Genomic DNA, 21,870 nt, shown 5'->3' on the forward strand with positions numbered 1-21,870 from the left:
CAAGGGAGAGGATATTCAGAGCACCCAGAAGCCTCCTTGGACTGCCTTCCAGGTAGAAACACTATTCTAACTTCAATCACCACACAATAGTTTTTGCATTTTTATATAAATAGAATCATACAGAAGCTTCTTTCCATCAACACTGTGCTGTGAGATTCATTCATATTGCTGCATGTCATAGTTTATACTTTTTCATTAAACTGATATATCATCATTTACTCATTCTATTCTTAAAGTTCATTTGAGTTGATTCCAGTTTTGGGCTATTACGATACATGTTGTTCTAACCATTCCTGTATTGCATTTTGGCACATGTATAATACCAAGGTATGTACTGTTGGGACTATGAAGTGGATTGCTGGGTCATGGGCTTCATCTGTGTTGTTGTGTGGTCCCGCAGTTTGTTCCTTTTTATTGCTGAATAGTATTTCATTGTTATGAGTATACCACCATTGGTTATTTGTTCATGTGTTGACGGACATTTGAGATGTCTCCAGTGTGGGACTATTTCAAATAAAACTGTGTGAACTTTCATCTTTTTGTGAACATATATTTTGACTTCTCTTGGGTGTGGAATATCTAGGAGTGGAATTGCTACATCATACAGTGAGCATGTATTTCACTTTATAAGAAACTGTCCAAATGTTTTCCAAAGTGGTTGTAGCATTTTATACTTCCACCAGCAAAGTAGAAGATTTTAGTTTCTGTGCATCCTCACCCACACTTGCTATTGTCAGTTTTCTAGTTTTAAGCACTTAAGTGAGTATGAAATGATGTATCATTGTGGTTTTCATTTGAATTTCCATAAATGACTATAGTTATGTTGATCACCTTTTCATGTGCTTATCAGCCATTTATATAGGTTCTTTTGTGAAATGTCTGCTCAAGGTTTTTCCCATATATTTTATTGGATTGTTTGTCCTTTTATTGTTGATTTATAAGAGTTCTTTCATATATTCAGGATTCAATCTTTGTCAGATAGCTGTATTACAAGACTGTGGCTTGCCTTTTCATTTTTTTAGTGGTATCTTTCAAAAAGCAAAATTTAAAAATTTTGATCAAGTCCAATTTGTGATTTATTTCTTTTATGATTTATGGTGGTTTTTTTTTTTTTTTGTGTGTGTGTGTGTGTGTGTGTGTGTTCTCTTAGAAATTTTTACCCACTCCAGGATTATGTAGATTTTCTCTTCTGTTTTCTTCTAGAAGGTTCACAGTTTTATCTTCTATGTTTAGATCTATGGTCCATTTTGAGTTTATCTAGTGTATGGCAGAAGATAAGAATTGATGTTCATTTATGTATGTATGACCTATGTTTCATCTCTCTCTCTCTCTCTCTCTCTCTCTCTCTCTACCTATCTACCTATCTGTCTGTTATCATCTATCTCCAGTTGTTCCAGAAATGTTTGTTGAAAGGACTATTTTTTCTTTATTAAATTACCTTGGGACCTTTGTTGAAAATCAACTGACTACATGTGTGGGTCTATTTCTAGAGCCTTTATTCTCTTCCACTGATCTATTTATCTATTGTCATACAGTGCATCATTCTCAGTTTTATAATAAGTCTTGAAATCAGGTAGTGTAAGTCCTTCTTTTTCAACATAATTTTGACTATTCTGTTTTGTAAATTTCCATATACATTTTAGAATGAGATTAATTTCTATTAAAAAAGTTAACTTCTATTAAAAAAGCCTGCTGGGATTTTGATTGTAATTGCATTGGATATATAGATGAATATGCATAGCATTAACATAACAATTGTCTTCAATTCCACAGAACATGATATAGCTCTATACTCAGATTTAAAAAAAATTTCCTTTGCAATGTCTTGCAGTTTTCAGTGTAAAGATATTGAGCATTTGAATTTGTTCTTAAACATTATGTTTTTTGATGCTACTGCTAACAGTATTGTTTATTGAGTTTCATTTTTCAATTATCTATTGCTCTTACATAGGAATACATTTGCATATTGATATTGTTTCTTGAGACGTTGCTAAGTTCACTTGTTAGTACTAAATGTGTATAGATTTCTTAGGATTTTCTATGTATGCAAACAAGTTGTCTTACAATACACTCAGCTTTCTTTGTTCTTTGCAATCTTCTTGCTTTTTATTTCTTTTGTTTGCTTTATTTCTCAATTTAGAACCTTCTAACCTAAGAACAGAAGTGGTGAGAGAAGATATCCTTGCTTTGTTTTCTGTTTTAGAGGGAAAACATTCATTTTTTTTACCATTAAATATGAATGCGTGTTAATTTTTATGAAATTTTTTTTCTGCATCTATTGAGGTGATCATATAGCTTTTAAATTCCAGTAATGTAGTGAATTTCATTGACCGATGAACCAACTAACTTTGCATTATTGGGTTCAGTGCTACTGGTCGTGTTTTATTTTATTTTTTACGTATTGTTGGATTTGATTTGCAGCTATATTGTTGAGGAATTTTGTACTTGTGATCTGCGGTATGTTGGTTGTCTGGTATTGCTGTTGTTAGGTTTGGCACCAGGATACTGAGCTCATAAAATGAATTGAGAGTGTTTACTCCTCTTATATTTTCTGAAAGAGTCAGTTTAAGTTCAGCATTAAACCTTCCTTAAATGTTTGATAGAGTTTACCACTGAAGCATGCAGGCTTTGAGTTTTCTTTGTGGGAAGGTTTTAAACGACAACTTCAATTTTTAAAAATAAATACTGAGTCATTCAGATTTTGTATTTGTCCTTGGTTGATTTTAGAAATTGTGTTTCTCAAAGAATTTGTACATTTCACTTAAATTGTCAAATATATTGTCATAATATTGTTCATAATATTATCCTTAGTGTCTTCAGGACAGTGTAGCAAAGTTCCTGCTTTTATTTCTTATGTTGATAATTTGTTCCCTCTTTTTCTCTCTTTCCTTTTCTCTCATCTTGCTAGAGGTTTATCATTTTCATTAAATCTAAAATGGGTAAAGTGAAAGAAAATTTTAGGAGAGATCTGGAAACTCTAAAAAAGAACTAAATATGTTTCTATGTCTATTTCACCCCACCTGTATACACAAAAACAGATTATTAAGACAGTGATTGTAAATGGTATAGTCATTTTTTCATCATACTACAACTTTCCTTGTTAGTTTAGGGCAGAGGTGCATCTATTGCCACACAAGATAGACCCTTGCCCTAAGAAAGAGTATTAGTGTCCAGCCTCTACTGATTTCCTTACTTTGTACATTGCTTGTTGTAATTTCCAAGTTGGCATATTTATGAACACTGAGTATTACATTAGAAATTGTTTTTTTTTCCATTTATATTACATTGCTTGAGACCATTCCTATAAATTTCAAATTTGTGCATTTACAACATATTACAAATAAGAAGAAGCTATTCACATTCCACTTAATGTGTATTGCATCAGCAACGAATTAGCCAGTAGCACATTGGAAAGTTTTTTTTGGGTAATTCACCTATACGTTCAATAGTGGAAAAGGGAGGAAACTCCTAGTCCAGTTTAACAGCATGGCAATGATTTTACAGGAACCTTGACAGGGCTCCCTGAGTAAATAATTACCATTTCCATCACTGTTTAAGAGAGCTTGTTAGGTACAAAATATGTGAGTAGTTAGACATCATGAATTACTTACTGTTGGAGACCTTCTTAGGGTGAGAAGATAATTTCGTATACCAAAAGGTGGAGGAGGCAGAAAGAGGTAATCAATCCTGAAGATGCTGTTAATAACACACAGAGAACAAAAGGTTTTAGCTATGACTGTGGGAAAGTAGTGACCACAAAATAATTATATTTCTGGCACAAGGAAGGGTTAATGATATGAGACCTTGTAAAACCAATAAGAACATTATTAGAGAAGCAAGTCTTGAAAGCCAAGGCAAAGGGTAATGAGATAATGAAAGTATAACGCTGTATGAAATGCACAGAAGTCCTGTGGGTCTTCAAAAATGCATTAAGGGCTGAACTGAAAGATAAAGAAGGAGCTCAGAAGATCTCTCTGTTTCTAGACTGACAGGCCAAAATGCCCCATTAGCTTAATCTTTTCAGAAGGTGTGAAAATCCTATATCCTGACACTACTATTTGAGTAATTTGTGATGGGATGGAAAAAGTTACTAGTTGATACAATTTATATCATTTTAGAAGTTACTGTGTTTTACACACATTTCAGTGTTTTGAAGATATTCTTGTTCTTATTTCCTTCCTACCAGTCTCCTTCACTAGTTTCTTCATCTGCACACTTACAATATACAGATGTTCCTCAAGGTTTGTTTTCTTCCCTTTTTGTTGATCATGCTCTCTTCCCTTGGGCAGTCTCATTCAAGCACCTGGCTTTGAATGACAGTCTATCCTGGTGACTTTCAAAGTCACAGTTCCAGAGCTGGTCTCTGTTGTTAATAATGTCAAATTTCCAACTGCCTGCGGGCCACATAGGTGTTTGTCTGCTTCTTATAATGTGGATTTGCTGTATTCTCTCTCAGTTCCTTCATTTTGTGTTTTCTATTCTGCTTTTGAACACCACTATCTTATTCTGCCTTTCACGTTAGTGAAAATCTCAGTATAATGTCCCCACATTCCTTCTTTCATATACCATAATGTTGATCCTATTTACTGTTTCTCCTTGATTATGTCACCTTGTCCTTTCAATTCCCACTGCTGCTTTCCTCATTCATATCTCATTCATATTCCAGTGAAATATTTCAAGACCTTCCTTATTGCCCATTAATTAATTAATTAATTCATTCATTCATTCAATAAATCTTTATTGAATGCTGCCTATGTACTAGGTACTATTCTAAACACTCAAGATATAGCTATGAACAAAATGGACACACAAAAAAATCTCCCAAATTAAAGACCTTATGCTCACTGGGGCAGGGGAGGCAATAAAAAAAAGAAATACATTTGTAATATTTTAGAAAGTGATGGGGGGGTGGGGGGTGGGAGATGAAGGTAAGGGGATCAAATATATGGTGATGGAAGGAGAACTGACTCTGGGTGATGAACATACAATGGGATTTATAGATGATGTAATACAGAATTGTACACCTGAAATCTATGTAAGTTTACTAACAATTTTCACCCCAATAAATTAAAAAAAAAAAAGTGATGAGCAACATAGAGAAAAGTAAAGCAGGGTAAGGCGGAAAAGAAGTGAGAGGACATAGTTTGCTTTTCTATTTATATGCAGTGAAAACTATTGATTAGGTGGGTTTTGAGCAGAGCCTTGCAAGGAAGTGAGGGAATGAGCTGCACATATATTAGGTTGGTGCAAAAGTAATTGCGGTTTTTGTAATTATTTTTAACCTTTTAAACCACTATTACTTTTGCACCAACCTATTATTTGGGGTGATAGTAGAGGTGGGAACAGGCTTAATGTGTTCATTATTTAGCTCTACCTTCCAAAGCAAGGAGGCCAAGTTGTCTGGAGTAGAGTAATTGAAGAGTGAGATAAGAGATGATATACCCTTTTGTTCTGAGCGAGATGAGACACTATTTGTCAAAGAATCATGTTGTAATGTCAGACTCTAAGTGTTATATAAATATAAACTTATGAAATCCTCACAACAAACCTAAGAGGTAGATATTATTATTATTTTCCCTCTTTTTCATGTGAGAGACCTAAGGCCTGGGGGCACAGTGAGGAAGCTGGGCTTTGAGCCAAACTTACTAAAAGTCCATGCTTTTAGCTACTACACTATGCTATTGGAGGGATTTGAGCATAGAAATGATGTGATCTAAATTTTAAAAAGATCACTCTGAATGCTCTGTGGATGATAGACTGTCAAGTACAAGGGTGGAGGGAAGGGAACAGTTAGGATAATAATTCAATAATTAAGGCAAAAAATGATGGTGGCATGGATTAGGGTAATGGCAGTAGACATTGGAGAAGGGTTAATTTGTGATATACTTTGAAGGCCGAGCTGACTAAATTTCTTGACAGATAATATGTGTAGAATACAAGAGAGAGAAAGAAATAAAACATGACTCCCAGGTTTATGGACTAAGCGACCGTAAGAGAAGTATTGACATTTACTGAGATGGGACCATCGAGGAGTGAGAAAGGAAGCATATTGGGGCCAGAGTGTAGGTTGTGAACTGTATGTTTGGTTTTGAACATGTTCAATTTGAGATGCCTATAGACATCCAAATGCATATGTTGAATAGGCAGTCGGAGATATAATTCTGGGATTTGGAGAGAAGTCAGGACTAGAGATGTAAGTATGGGAGTGTCAGTCACAAGACTGGATGATACCAACCAGGGAGTGAATTTAGATGAAGAAGGAAAATGTTCAAGGATCAAACCCTGAAGAAACTCCAAACACATAGAGATCAGAGAGCAGAGGAGGAAGCAGCATAAGACACAAAGAAGGAGTGACGGTGGAGAACTAAGAGAGAGTGGTGTCCTGGAAGTAAAGAGAAGACAGTGTTCTAAGGAGGGAATAACCAATATGTCAAAGATAGCTGATGATTTAAGTAAGATGAGTACTGAGCACTGACATTGTGGGTTAGGAATGTGGAGATCATTTGTGGCAAGCTATGTTGGTGGGCTTTCATGGTGGGCATGAAAATTTTATTTGTAGGTTCAAAAGAGAACAAAGGCCAAAGAGCCTGAGACAATAAGTTTCCGGGAGTTTTTCTGAACTGTTCCCAGTTGGGTTGTGTAATCTTTTGGGTGAGGCAGCTCCCATTTGGCCAAGGGCAAAGCTCCAAAGACAGGGGTAGCTGTGAGCTATTAACAGTCAACATAGCAGCTGGAGATGGGTCCGTCATCTTAGAAAAAAACAAACACAAAAAAAACGATTTGAGGAGGGCAATGAACAGCATTCACTGTAGTGGTCAATGGAATTTACTTTAATCGAGGAGATGGTGTAGCATATTTCCTATGGACATGAAAGACCTAGTTGAGAGGGAAAAATTAACAATTCATGAGAAAGAAAGCAAAAGAAAGCAACCAATCCCACCTCTGCAATCCAGCCTTTAAACTGTCCATAAATTCATATCCAGTAATTCGACAAGATACTCTGAAAAATCATCCTAAAAATGCTGGAAAAATAGAATAAACTTTAAAAATACATTGCTAAAGGGGATAAAGAGTTACAGACTTTCAGTTATAAAATAAAAACATCATGGGGATGTAATGTACAGCATGGCAACTACAGTTAATAATATTGTATTACATATTTAAAAGTTGCTTAAGAGACTACATCTTAAAAGTTCTCATTATAAAAAAAGAAATTGTGTAACTATGTATGGTGACAGATGTTAAATAGACTTATTGTGGTGATCATTTCACCGTATATACAAATATCAAATCATTATGTTGTACGTCTGAAACTAATGTTATATGTCAGTTATACCTCAACAAAAAATAAAATAGCAAAAAAAAAAATTGCACTGCTAAACATGGAAATTTCAGAGACCAAATAAACATGCCATTTGCTAATTCTTTCCTTGAGTAATTTAATTTACCTTTCTGTTTTTTTATCTGTAAAATGGAAAATTATTAGTAATAATACTTATCTGATAAGATTTTTATGATATTTATGTGAGATGATATATGAAAATGCTCCAATAGTGCTTGGCTGCATTCCTCTTCCTTCTCTTCTTTCTCCTCCTCCTCCCCCTTCTTGTCTCATTAGCTCAACTTTCATCATGAGCCTCTTGCACTTTTTTCTTTATCATTATTGAAAGACTTGTTATTTTCTGTACACATGATGTTATTTAAAGCTTCTGTCTTTTTGCATGTATTTGATCCGCTGAAGTAATCACACTCCACCTTGCCCTTATTCCCCTGAGTCCTTCTGGTCTTTATTCACAAATAATACTCAGAATAATACTTCTAATCCTGCTCTATGTACTAGCAGAGTCATTCACATCTTGCCCTGGGATTTACTTTATTTCTTGTACTTAATATACTTCTGTAATTCATTTATTATTTGTTCAACAAGTATTGAGTTTCAGATATGATTCTAGTCACTGTGTCATGTATCGATATATCATATTGTATTATAATTACTTGTTTAAATGTTCTATCTTTTAATGTAAAGCCCTGGACTTGGAGAAGCTGTCTGCTTGTATCTGCAACGCCTGCTGACTTCATGGGTCAACATGTGGCCCCTTTGAGCCATCTGGTAGCAGACATTTTGATGGACACTATCATGTATGCTCCTAAGGTACACTACAGCCCTTGAAATAGGTCAGAACCAACATAAATCCAGATTTTTCACTGGAATAGAATATTTGAAATAACTAATCTCAATTTTGCTTATCTCCCAATTCAGAAAACAATATGGGCAGATTTGCAAAGAGTCTAGTAGAGTGAAGGGACTTGATTAGGCATGGTTGAGAAACATGAATAGGGTTAAAAATATAATTCAGTGAATAGCTACAAAGAGACTTTTACCAATATTTCTTATGATCAGTAATAATAGATACAACCAGGTTCTTTCTAAATACCATGAGAGTATTTTTTTGTTTCTATTGATGATTTCAGCAGGATTGTTGAGGATGACTGGTGAGAGATTTTGCTGATAGTAGGTTGGGGAACTCATAAACACCTGGATCCTCTCTTTATCAGCTACGTCTCCTTGAACTGTTGTACAAGAATACAAGCAAAGGGTAATTAAATAGGCAAAGCACTTTAAAAAAAAAATACCTCCTGTGCTTTTGGTTCTGAATCTCAAGTAGAGCTTGTGTTACAGGAGTTAGATAAAGCTAGGCTAGAGTCTGTGGAGAATGCTTTCTGCCTTCACAAAGTTGTCTTCCGGAGCCTAAAACCAAGATAAGCCAAGAGAGCAGGGGGGAAGAGTATTTCCACTAAAGTCTATTGCAGAGTTTAGATACATGATCACCCATCCCAGGCCTTTGGGGATAAGGGGAATGGTGGCAGAAAAACAGAAAAAGCACCCAGGGCATTTTACCTTGTGGAGAGAGAATGGAAAATGAGAAAGTAGGAGGTGGGGGAAAAGTTTACTGAGAGGAGGAGGAGTAACAGCGGGCATTTATAGAGAACATACTACTACAGGGCTTTATGTATTAACTCTTTCAACCCTTGATTCATCTTTTAATATTTTAAATTAATTTGTATGTTTAAAATTTTTGACTATTATTTTAATGCTGGAGGTAAGTACTATTATTAACCTTATTCAGCATATGAGGCATCTGAGGTACAGAATGGTTAAGTAACTTTTTCAAGGTTACACAATAAATCAGCCTCAAAGAATTTGACCCATCATAAAAGGCTTCCTCTTCTTGGGGTGGGAGATGGGAAAGGGATGGACGGGAACACTGGCATTTTCTGAAATGACTATCTACTAGAGATGAATCAGAAAGGAGAATGATTAATACCATTGATTATGGATCCCCGCAGAAGGAAATGATGCTGCAGTAGGATGTAAATGATAGAATCTGTGCTATGCTCGAAGTCACTCTTTTCCTCTCACTTTCACTGCTATCCTTGGATGAATGTAATTTTTGTTCCTCCATCCTCATTTCTTAGGATTTCCTTCTCAGGAGGTTCCTGATTCTTTTATACTAGATAATTTTTTCTGGGTTTGTCCCACCAGTTCTTTAGACATGCCTGAATCCTAGAATCAATGTAGCTTAGTTCAACGTTCAGTGATAAACTCTTTAAAAACATGCATCTTTGGCAAGAAGAGAATACTGGATGTTAAAAGAGCTTTTTGTTCAAGAAGAGCACTAATGTTAGTTTTTTAGAATATTATAAAAGATGTTTACAGTCTATTTTTCCTGGTCTAGTTATATAACAAATGGAAGAATTCTTTATGTTCATGAACCCACTATATAGTTTTAGTGTAGTACTGATAAATCATTATTGCTTTTATTGTTCACATAATTTCTTTCCCTAACAGACAATGGTATTTATTTTCATTTCTCAAGCCCCTGATATAGTTCCAGCATATATATGAAACAGCAAATATCAGTGATTGATTTAATTTTTGAATTTCTCAAAATTTCTAGGCAATGAATTTCATAGTCAACTTTGAAAGAAGTATGTAGGAAAAAGAAGTAAATGCAATATAATAAAAGCAAAATGGATTACAACAATTATGAGTCAGATCTAATGAAGTATTTATTTTCAGTTATCAGATACTTCAGCTAGAGTTCTATTTATAACCTATCTCTGTAGCAGGTGCCAGAGAAAAGGTAATTTTCTCAACCCTAAGGTATTTTTTTGGAGGTGCCATAAATTTTAAAAAATAAATTTGTCATGCAAATTTATTTGCATGAAGATTAATATATTCCACTGATGGAGGTGTACCTTTATAGAATATAAATCAAAATGGAATGAAGAAAAGAAGAACATAGCTCAATTAAACCAATATTTTTATGTATTTTGTATGTAAAAGGACTCTACTATGTGCTGGAACTGAAAAGAAGAATAAACATTGTCTCTGCCATTGTAAAGCTGGCAGGAAAGATACATATGAAGGCCTGTCTCTGTCTAATAGAAGTAGATGGCATAATTGGAGACTAGGCGATGAGGAGAAAGAAGCCTATCTAGGGGTTCAGGAAAGGTAAGTAAGTAATTTGAACTGAGTTCTCAAAGATGAGTACGAGTCAATCAGGTAAGGTAGGAGGGCAGGACGTTCCAGGAAGAGGAAAGAAAAGGAACCAAGCCGTGCTCCAGAATCATGTCTGTTTAGAATTACCTACATATAGTCTTACTAAAATCTAACAGGTAAGGGGCTAGATGATGAGTGAGGAGACTGGAGAAATATATCTTATAGATTCTTATATCTCATTCTAATGAGTTAGCTCATGGGCATGTCCTATAGATATTGCTAAGCAATGCTAAAAACATGGTGAAAGCACGTGCTGTTCACATGATCAAAACAGTGTGGTGGACTGGAGTGGAAATCAGTGCAGTTGAGAGACCAGAACAAATCCATGTATCATCTGTAGAAATTTAGGCTACAATGAAGGTAATAGTTCAAATCCATGGGGGAACGCATAACCTATGCAATAAATAGTGTTGGGAAAATTAGTTATTGATTCAGAAAAAAAGTAAAAGTAGGCTATTACCTTAACCATCCATAAAAATAAACTTCAGATGACTTAAGCCGCTGACTATAAAAAAATAATAAAAGTATGTGGAGACCACATTGAAGCACATTTTTGTAAGGAGGTGGAAAAGTTCTCTTTAAACAAGGCATAAATATCAAAGGCCATAAAAGAAAAGGATTGACAGATATAACCTCATAAAAATTAAAAATTATCTTCACAGTGAAAGCATGATAAAATTAAAAGACAAGTAACATATAGAGAAAACTGGTTCCAGCATATTTAATGGCTGCCTGATTATTGTGTAGAATGTATACGGAGCTTCCATAAATCATTCAAAAATAGAAATATAGGAAGAGGTTATAAATTGGCAATTTACAAGAGACCAATAAACATATGAAAAGGTGCTCATCAAACACTAAATTAGGTAAATATTAATAAAACAGAAATAATAGAAAATTCTGAGAGGGATATTGAGAAACAACTAATTTTCTACATGGTTGGTGTAAATTTTTGGAAGCAATTTGACATTGGTCTTTACAAATAAATAATTCACTCTGGTGGACATTCATCCCTACCATCTGTGATTTCTGTTTGGGAATCAATGCACTTCCTGGTAAGGTAGCTGCACCTACAGCTTCAGAGGAGTGACATATGACTTAAGCCAGGGGGGACATTCTATCTCTCCGGCCACAATAATTAATGATGTAGCAGTGGATATATAACCTAAGCTAGTCAAATCAGAGAGAATCTCAGGAGTCTTACTCAGCATTAAGGACCAAAGCACTCTCTCCTTTCTTGCTGAATGTAAATGGAGAAACATATTTTCCGAGAAGCTCTTGGTCGCTAACTGGGATCAGTGAGGTGAATTTTCCATAGGAAGAAGTGAATATTAAGGAAGGCAGAAGAGAAAGATGAGACAAAATGGGATCCATTGGATCAAGCCTTTCCTAAAGCAAGTTCTTCCCCTGAGTTTGAGTTAAACCAGCCTATAATTTCCCCTTCACATACACTGATCTGATTTGAGTTTTCTATTACTTGTAGTCCAAAGATTCCTAATTGATATATACATGTATGCTTTAACTGAGCAGTTTAATTTCTATGAATTAACAGTAAAGAAAAACTTAGATACAGGCACAAGAATGTTTATTACAGCATTGTTTGCAATAAGTGAAAAATTGGAAATAACCCAAATATAAATCAAAAACTCATTAAATAGATTATCTACATCCACACATGTAACATTGTAAAGCCATTAAAAGAACAAAGTAGAATTCTATTTATTTTTAATATACACATATGTATGTATAAGTACACATATAGGGATCTAAATAAACAGAAAGGGGAATGAATGTGTGCCTGTCAAATATTGACATTAGGCATCTCTAGAGAAAGGAATGCGAGTTGAGTGATTGTGAAGGCGGATTTTCATTGTTTATTCTGTATATCTGTATGTTATAGTCTTCAAGTAATATTAACTTATTACCCAAGTAATATTACCCAACATTAACTTACTACTTAGGTAATTATAATCATATATATATATATATTTTTAAATGGAATACTTTGCTGTATCAAAAGATGTTATGATTATCTTGTAGGCTGGTGGTTCTAAAACTTTAGTCTGTGTAATGATCATCTATGTTTCTTAAAAGTGAGGTTTCCTGGGCCCTACTCTCATGGAATTCAAATTGGTGGAGCATAACACGGTTTGAAGTTTTCAGAGCACAACTAGATGTTTAGATGCTATGCTGTGTGGAGGAAGAAATTGAGTGGGACATAGACAAGTGGGGAGACAAACCAGGAGGCTATTGTAGTAGTTTAGGTGAAAGATGAGGGTTTTACCAAGGACAGTACTAGGGGATAATGACATAACCCAGCTGAAAAACTGAGAACATTATCTGGTACATACCATAGTAAGCCCTCAAAAAATGTTCATCTTCACCTAACTCGTGCAGGAGACTAAAATTGGACCCCTACCTTAGTTGCACCATTCACAAAATTAACTCAAAGTGGACTAAAGACTTAAACACAGATCTGAAACTATAAAGCTCCTTGAAGAACACATAGGGAAAAACCTCCTTCACATTGGTCTTGGCAGTAATTTCCTGAATATGACACTGAAAGCACACACACACACACACACACACACCCCAAAAATAAATAAGTGGACTACATCAAACAAAAAAGCTCCTACACAGCAAAAGAAATAATCAACAAAATGAAAAGGCAACCTACTACCTGGGAGAAAATCATCAGGGATGTGCAAACGAAAACCATAATGAAATATCACCTCAACCTGTTAAAATGGCTATCATCAAAAAGACAAGAGATAATAAATGCTGGTGAGGATGTGGTGATAAGGGAATCTTTGTGTACTGTTCATGGGAATGTAAATTGGTGCCACTATGGAAAACAGTATGGAGGTTCCTCTAAAAACTAGAAACAGAACTTCCATATGTCCCAGCAATCCCACTTCTGGGTATGTACTCAAAAGAAATGGAAACAGGATATTGAAGAGATATCGGCACCCTTGTTCCATGTTCATTGAAGCATATTCACAATGACCTAGACATGCCAACAACCTAAGTGTCTGTCAACAGATGACTTGCTAAAAAAGATGTGGTATATATACAATGAATATTATTCAGCCACAAGAAGGAAAGAAATCCTGCTGTTTACAACAATTTGGATGAAATTTGAGGGCATTATGCTAGTGAAGTAAATCAGACAGAGAAAAACAGATACTATATTTCTTATACGTGGAATTTAAAAAAGCTGAACTCAAAGAAATAGACAGTAGAGTTGTGGTTACCAAGGGTTGAGGGTTAAAGAAAATGAGGAGATGTTGTCAAAGGGTACAAACTTCCAGTTATGAGATGAATAAGTTCTGGGGATCAAATGTACAGCCTGGAGATTATAGTTAATAATACTGTACTATACTTGAAACTTGCTAAGAGATTTTAAATTTCCTCACTACAAAAAAGATGGTAATTATGTGATAGGATGGAGTTATTAGCTAATGATATAGTGGTAATCATTATATATACATATATAAATATATAAAATCAAGTGTATGTAAGTGTATCAAATCAATACCTCAATCAATACCTCAAACTTACACAATGTTATATGTCAATTATATCTCAATAAAACTGGAAAACAAAACAAAACAAAAACACTTGCATTTAAAATGCAAATGTTATAAGCAATAAATGCTCTTTTTAAATCCCCCCAAAACTTACCCCCAACTATTAGCACTATTACTAGCACTTCTGTTAGTACTGTTGTGAAGAATTCTAAAAACATTTAAAAATAAAAATCAGCATGTCAGAACATAGATTCAATAAGATATTAATTAAGCAGAACTAATTAATGCATGCATATTAATTTCAATATTGATTTTCTTAAGTTTTATGTCTGTACATACTTTGTGTAAAGTTCTATACCATGAAAGTATAGAAAATAACTTACATTTCAAATGACCATGAACCAGTGACTAAAATGACAAAGACAATCACAATAAACTACAAAAATAAAAATTATACAAACAACATTTTTTGATCACAATATATGAAAACTAGAAATTGAGAACAACAAAAAAAACCCAGAAAACAAAAGCCTTTACCTCTTAGAAATTAAGATATTCTTTTCTAATCAACTCGATTCAAAAACAAGATATAAATAAAAATTGCAGAATATCCAGAAAATGATAATGAAATATTTATATTTTAGAAGCTGTGGGGTACAGCTAATCAGTACTTAAAGGAGATACAGACTTAATTACCTATATAAAAAACAGTGAAACTGAACTTAATTAAGATTTCAACTCAAGAAATTTGAAATGGATAACAAAATAAATGAAAAGAAACTACACATAAAAATTATTAAGCATATAACAATAAATTAATGAGTTAGAAAATAAATAGTAGCAGAACTAATAAATTAAATCAAAAGCTCATTCTCTGAAATAAACAAATACATTTGATAAACGGAAAGCTATTTGAACCAAGAAAAAGTGATAAAGGACAAATGTGAAAAATTAGTAGTGATTAAGGGTAAATAACCACAAAAACAAAGGAAATTAAAAGTGAAGAGGTTGCTTTGCTCAAATCTCTGCAAACTGGAAAATTTGAAAAAAAGGACACATTTCTAGAAAAATGTAATTTGCTTATCATAACTCCGGAAAAGACTGAAACTTTAAACAGATAGATTTTTGTAGAAGATATAAAGTTGTTAAAGAGCTCTTCCTTGGAAAAACATCCAGTGAAGTCTACTTCATCTTTAAAATAAAGATAATTCCAAAGGTATTTAAACTGCATAAGCTCACTGAAGAACAAGTATAATAAATTCCAGCAAGTAATGCACAAAACAAACACTTGGATCAACTTAATTCACAGATATGGAGGCAAAATCCTAAGTTAAAATATCAGCAAGAAGAGTTCCACAGCACATTAAAAAACGAGATGACATGAATCAAGTGAAGTTTATTCTAGGAATGCACGACTCAATAGGAGGAGAAAAATCATATGACATCTTCACCTGTGCTGAAAATGCATTTGCAAAATTCAACATTTGTTCTGATAAAAAAAAAAAAAACACACTAAAAAAATGGAAAATAAACAAAATAGAAAGTCCAGAAATAGATCTAAATATACAATGATAACAGCATATGCTAAAAGTGGCATCTCAAATCAGAGAGAAATAATAAATGGTGTTCAATCTACTGGGACAGTGATACATAAATCTTTACAATTAGTCTTTAAATTCTACATATATGCTTTATACACATGTTTCTATACACGATATATTCACAATAAGGTAATATACAATGGTGAGGATCCTGTTTTAGTAGGCTAAGGGGATTTTTGGCCATTATATAGCTTCCTTCATCTATGAATATATGAACTTGTTACCTAACACACAGTAAGAAAAGCACAGGAAATGAAATAGAAAAATTGGCAAGACACACAAATAGGCAATTCATAGGAAAATAGTAAAGACTATTAAATGTATAAACATTTGTCTTTACCATTACTCTGAGAAGTTAAAACTACAAAGGAACAGTGGCTTACACCCATCTGGTTCACAACTTTAGGAAGTAGAATAAAGCCAAGTGCTGATGGAGGATGTAAGGAAACAAAGTTCATGAGGGCAGGGATATTGTCTATTCCTTCATTTCTGAATCTCCAGTAGATAGAGTTTTTACAGTTGTAGATGCCAATTTGATCACACCTCGATGGATCTATACTTGAGTGGCCCTCTTCCACACTGATTCTGGCCTTGGCCGTGTGACTTATTTTGGCCACTGGGAAAATGATGAATGTGATTCACTTAGACAGTTGCCGAGTATTTGTGCTTTAGGCTTAGCCTCTCTTGCTGTTCTTTGGATCCTGAGATGTCCATGTGAAGAAGCGCAGGCCAGCCTCTTAGATGATGAGAGACCCCATGGAGCTCTAGTGATATGAGAACCAGCCCCCAGCTGACCTGGCAAAGCATGGCAGAGCCCAGCAGAGATCACCTAAGACTAGCAGAAAACTTCTCAGCTGAGCCCAGCTTAAAATATCGATTTACATAATTATGAACTAAACAAATGGTCATTTTTAATCCACTAATTTTTGGGAATTATTTGTTATGCAGCAAAATTAACTGCTATACCAGTTGAGAGGACTGTACCTGGAAAATAAAAGGAATGTTTAATAATGTTTTGTTGAATACATGAATAAAAACATCTTTCAAGGATATATACGTATTAAAACATGTATTTAACACATTAGAATGGGTGGCTTCGTGGGGCAAGAGAGCATGGGAATAGAAGGGGGAATGATAGGGGAGAAAGTGTCAAGGATTTGGAAGGCTAGAGGGTCTATTCAGAGGAAGATTCATAGATTCAGAAGAAAGATGATTTGCATTTCATATGTGTTAAACTTGAAGTTACTAGAACACCTAAGTGGAGAGGAAGGTAACAAAACAGCTGTACTATTTGTTAACAATGTGTGGTTTTTTCACTTTGTGATTTAAAACAAACAGGACAGGAAAATACGAATAGGCTAATTCTTACATGTAGTTTCTTACCAGTTGTAAAACTACATTGAACAGCATTGTGTTTAGTCCCAGGTTGCTCAGCTACAAGTGTGGCTATTCACTTTTGTGGACAAAGATTTGCAACCACTGAAAAACTCAAAGACCATCCTACAGATTTGGAAAAGCCACTAGCTTATACATATGTAATTTTGTTCATACAGCATGGATAGTTGTAACTGTTTAAGTATCAATCTGTGGCCACTGGGAAGGAGTTTTAATAATCATTCAGATGCATAAATCCTGGTAGGTTTTTAAAAATGCAGATGTGGCTCATTACTTAAGGTCAGTGGAAAAGGCCATGGATTGGGTTCAAAGTGTTAGTAGTTCTGCAATCTTGGGCTCTTAATGCCTCACTTAAAATGGAGATAATAAAACCCACTTTGACAACTCATAGCTTTGTTCTGAGAATTGTATGAGACAATAGAGTGAGACTGATTTGTAAAATAGAAAGCCACAGAATAATGGGGATGTACTGAATGGTTTGATCCACTTTTTATATCTTATATATAATGACATATCATGGCTCATTGTACAGCACAGGGAATGAATGTTGGCTTTACTCTTCATTTAATTATCACTTAAGCCATGCTGAGCTCTTTGGCACATAGCAGCCCTTTGAAAAAGCTTCTGTTTTTATTCATTGTAACTGTCAGATGCAGCTATGTAATAACTAACCCTGTTACAGAATGTCTTCCAATTTGGTAAGGAGTTTAAATGATGTGAAGAAGGGGATAATGAATAGAGCAATTGGTGAACAAAATGAAATTTCTTACTCAGCCCCTGGCTGGCTCTAGTTAACATGCTCATAACTAAAGTGTTAGTTCTAAGAAGGTCTCTTGTGATTAAAGGAATACTGAAAAATATTGCTTCATGAAAGAGATGACACTGTAATAAATGGCTTCCCAGGCTCACACTCCCTTTGAGTAGAAATGCTCTGTTAGGCAGAGGCCTTGGGGAGAGTCACTGTTTGGTGGTGATATATAAAGAGCTGGTTCTTTATTCATAACTATAAAAAACTCCATATTGAGATTTTTTTTTAAATATGTAAAATTACTTGGTTTAACTCCTCAGGCACTTCTGCTGGTGTTTTTGTCCCTGAAAAAGGAGATCATGCTGTGTATTCTCACCTAGAGTTGGAATCCCTTTAGCAATGTCTGCGCTGGGCTCCAGCTTGCCCCAGTTGACCAATCTCAGTAATGTGAGGCTCCTCACTTTTGGGGGCAGTCCCTGTGAAAGCATTACCCTTTGGAATTTGTTCAAATGAAACATCCATGCTTGGTCCATCTGTCCTGATTCTACCAACTGGGCTCAATGGAGTGTCTCTCCCCGGCTCAAGTGTAGGGGTTACAGAAAAGCAGGTATTCTTAGTAGATATTTCATTCCTCTCCCTGACCACTGCTCCTTCCTCCTTTTCCTGCTCCCCTGATGATAATCGCAAATCATAATGATTCCACCATGTTTTGACTTTCCCTAAGTTTTGCACCCCTTGCCAGCTCTCTCCTCAGATATCTTTTGTCATTATACCTGAAGTTGGAAAAAGATGGTGTCCTTAGTCTAACACTTCAAATAATATTTCCATTTACCATTCCTTCAAGTTTCTCTAGGGTCTTCAAAGTTTAGCCAGTGTATTTAGGATATATATTGAATAGATTTTGAAATTTTTTTTGAAGAAGTAATGAATGACAACTATTCACACATTTTTTTTCATTATTTAAACTGATTATACAGTAGTATGATTCTAAACGTACCAGGTAAAGGAGGTCAGTTCAGCCCTTATAACCCCCTAGTGCATAGGGACTTTGTATTCTATATGCTTCTTTCAAGACAGTACCTGGCACATAGCAGATGCTAAATTAATGTTGAATGAATACGTGCAAAAATCAGGCAAATGAAAAATTTTACACTGGTACTTGTATTCACAAGGGCAAGAACAATGTCTTAAGCATCTTGGAACACAGTAGGTACTTGTTGGGGTAATGGGAAGGCAGCAGGATCTGGTTAGCCTCTGCCAGGAAGGAAAAATCTTGATGAGATAAGCTTATTTCCCTAACAGGTAGCCTCTTGAGTGCATTGGAGGTATGGCTAAGAAGGATTTGAACTGAATGCTTTTTCCTTGGGTGTGTCTGCCAATGAAGAGAAAATAAGAAAAAAAATCATTACAAATGAAATCATATAATAAAAATATCCCCATGATAGAGTTCCTGGGCACAAACTGACTATGCTCTAATTACTAATTTAAGAAGAACAAGAGTCCACTTGTGGTAACTCTCCCTTTCCCTTTTGAAGTCTCTGATTCTCCATGGCGAGGGCCTCTAATTATTGTCTTTGCCTTGGTCTCCTAAAATTTCTCTATTTAATAAAAGTTCCACTCTTCAAGCATGCTGGTTATCAGAGAAATCAGTGGAATGTGAATAATGGCAGGAAACAGAGTACTTGGAGAATGGCGGGGATGTCCCCTAAATCAGTGGCTGCAAGTCTTCTGGATTTCTTGAGCTAGTGAAAAAACATACGGTTGTCAACTTTTTATTTTGCCAAATAATGTATTAAAATCCTGTTCAAATTACCATTTTCATTTATCATCATTTCATAATGAACTGGACATTTTTGGAGTAAAAAGTAGCTTGGAACATAATTATTTTTTAAAAAGGCCAATTCTTTTTAAAAATCCTCCCTCTCTCAGCTTTATGGAGGTATAATTGACAAATAAAATTGTAGGATATTTAAAGTGTACAATGTGATGACTTGATATGCATACATATTGTGAACATATCCCTTCCATCAAGTTAACACATCCATCACCTCACATATTTATTTACCTTCTTTTTGGGGTGGGGGATAGAACATTTAAGTTCTACTTCCTTAGCAAATCTCAATTATACAGAGGGTATCAAAAAATGTATACAGATTTTAAGGAAGGAAAAATCTGCTAAAATTGTAACACTCAATATATACTGATAACAAAAGATGAATACAAGTCATGTTTGACTTCTGCAATTACAAGAGGCACTCAAAGTGGTTACCATCAGCGTCCAGACACTTCTGATTATGGCGAACAACTGCTTGAACAATTTTGACCAAAGTGTCCACTTGTATGTATTTTTTTTGGCATCCCCAATATAATGCAGTGTTAATGATAGTCACCATGCAATATGTTGTTTCATCAGATAGCTTTTATGTTACAACTGAAAGTTTATACCCTATTACCAACCTACCTTTATTTCCCCCATTTTCAGCCCTTGGCAACCACTTGTCATCTCTTTGTTTTTGTGAATTTGACTTTTTTCTTAGATTCTGCATATAAGAATCTAAATCATGTATTATTTGTCTCTTTCTGTCTGACTTATTTCACATAACATAATGCCCTCCAGGTTTATCCATGTTGTCACAGATGACAGGATTTGCTTCTTTTTTAAGGCTGAATAGTATGATACAGAGGGTGCCAAAAAATTTTATACACATTGTAAGAAAGAAAAAAACTATATTAAAATTGTAATACTCAATATATACCGATAACAAAAGATGAATACAAGTCACATTTGACTTCTGCAATTATAAGAGGTGCTCAAAGTGGTAACCATCAGCATAAATTTAATACAGGTTTTTCCTTTCTTAAAATGTACATAGATTTTTCTGTATATAATATATATATATATATATATATATATATATATATATATATATATATATATTATTGTCTTTGCCTTGGTCCATTCTTCTGTCAGTGGACACTTAGGCTGTTTCCATACCTCATCTATTTTGAATAATGCTGCTATGAGTGTGGGAATACAGATATCTCTTTGAGATAATGATTTTGTTTCTTTTGGGTATATACCCAGAAGGGATTATTGGATCAGATGGTGGTTCTATTTTTTAATTCTTGAGGAAATTCCATACTGCTTTCCATAGCGAAAAGTAGTGGAAAGGCCAATTCTTTAAATAAATTCAGCTTTATAAATATCTCCTTTTTGTCTTCTTTTCACTGCAGCAAAAGTTTTGGCACAGACAAGTAACTTTCGGGTAACCACTGGTGCTGAATTGGATGGCTAGGAGGCATAGTGGCAGCAGGAGGATGCTCAGGCAGACCTTCGGGGGCTCACAGGACATCCCTTGGAGGGTAGTGTGGCCAGTCAGCAGGCTAAGCTAATAGGAAGTTGCACATATTTGTAGATTTGATGAAATATAGAATAGTTTTGACTAATGATGTTCTGATCAAAAATGTCATCACAATGGCCCTACTAAAGGCAGGTAAAGTCAGATGAAAATTGTTAAGCCTGGAGAAATATTTATGGCCTGGCTATTCAATTGGTGAGATAATTTCTGTAAGGCTGTAGTTTCTCACCCAATTTAAATTGTCCTTTCCTAAATATTCCATTCCTGGTGTTTTATTTTTCCATTTATAAGGAAGACTCCAAATAAATTGCTTTCATGTTTCAAGTATCCAGGTGACCTGATTGTACCAGTTAAGGTTCTTGATTGTAAACAAGAAAAACCAAATTGTGTTAACTTAAGTAGACAAGGAAATTGTTTTGAGGGGCTCAGAAGTGACAGGAAGTCTAAAGAGGCAGATTTGGGACAAGGACAGTCACATAGGGAGACGAGGTAACCAGGACCATGGCCTAAGTGACACCCTGAAACAGGTGGCTGGGGATCTGTTGCCACCAGCACGACAGCCTGGGCTCCCAGGAAGGTGCTGCTGCTGTCTCTCCCAGAATGACTCCCTCCTGCCTTGCTTCTTTGTAATCAGATTAAGAGTTACAGGTGAGGGCAGTCAGATTGGCTGAGG

This window comes from Rhinolophus sinicus, linkage group LG02, assembly GCF_036562045.2.
Source record: "Rhinolophus sinicus isolate RSC01 linkage group LG02, ASM3656204v1, whole genome shotgun sequence".
Taxonomy (NCBI): domain Eukaryota; kingdom Metazoa; phylum Chordata; class Mammalia; order Chiroptera; family Rhinolophidae; genus Rhinolophus; species Rhinolophus sinicus.